Here is a 1348-nt window from a genome sequence, read left to right on the forward strand (position 1 = left end):
AACTACATATAAACTCTATTACTTTGTGTGCCATTTAGGATAACGTTGTACAGAACAATGGCAGAAAGACTCATTATTTTTAAAGGTGTTTTACAGTGTGCTTTCAGTTGCAGCTCTTGGCTTTTGAGATGGTCAGAAGAGAAGAGAATGGCTTGTTCTTTGCTTGTGTTTTGAAATGGTATTTGTTTATATATTCCAGATAAATCAGAAAAAAAGAAACAAAAATTCCACACTATTTTAAGCTATTCTGTGTCCTGCCAGTGTCTCATTTGTATGCAGCATACACTAGATTTGCCTAGAAGGATTTAGCTCAGTAGCTGGCACGTTTACATTAGAGAACAACATACACAGTTTCAATCGATTTCAAGCGTTCTTACAATGGGAAATAAATATGAAAAGTGGTTGTTGCTGAAAGTTCAAAAAATGCAATCAACAAATTGTAAAATCGCAAAAGGCCAGACAAATTTAATAAGATATTTCCATTTACCTTCCTCAGCTTTACACAGCCTGTTCAAAATAATAAGATTCTCTGTCAAGAGCCTTTATCCAACTGTTTATATCACTTCATACAAAATACGCGTTTGAATTACCACAGCAATACAAGGATATAAATTCCCAACATGTGACATGCCAAATTCAACATAAGTTATGCTTTCTTGGCACCTAGACGTTCTCCTTTTCCTTTTCTGTACTCCAAATACATTTCCATTTGAAACAAATTAAAAAGCATGTAGATGTTAAAACACAACGACATCTTAGAATTCAAGTGACTTGTGCAACATTGTTTTGTGCTTTCTACTTCTCCATTTCCTCCTACTGCAATTAAAATTCATCGTGCCCTTCTACATATACAACGGCAATGCATCAAGTTCAGTCCAGCACAGGTTTGCAACCCTCAGACTTGGCTTTATACTACATGAGATCCTTGCAAATTCAAAAAAAGTGCATCTTTTTTGTAATCTTTCTTTTACGTTGGATGATGTGAAGCTCTGATTAGTCGATGTAGGAATGCAACCTTGAGGTATGATTGCAGCCTCGGAATAATTCTTAAATGTAAAAAGAAATTTTTTGAGCGTGCGCGCCCTTTCTGGATTTAAAAAAGACACCGTTATAATGGTGCTAATAGAGCCACGGTACAGTACATCATGGCACATCTCCGTAACATAATCAAGGACATGAGATAGAACTTCTATTTACACAAACTTGATGCCACTTCCAGAAAAATATGACAGAAAAAAAAGGAAAATATTATTTCCTGAATGTCCTGAATTTTTAGAAGATTCCTTTTACTTTCTCTTCAACAAAAGTGGTCCTCCACAACTGCATTTTCCCTGACCTGTTTAGTATG

The sequence above is a fragment of the Charadrius vociferus genome, unplaced genomic scaffold, assembly GCF_000708025.1.
Source record: "Charadrius vociferus isolate BGI_N301 unplaced genomic scaffold, ASM70802v2 scaffold248, whole genome shotgun sequence".
In the NCBI taxonomy this organism is placed as follows: Eukaryota; Metazoa; Chordata; class Aves; order Charadriiformes; family Charadriidae; genus Charadrius; species Charadrius vociferus.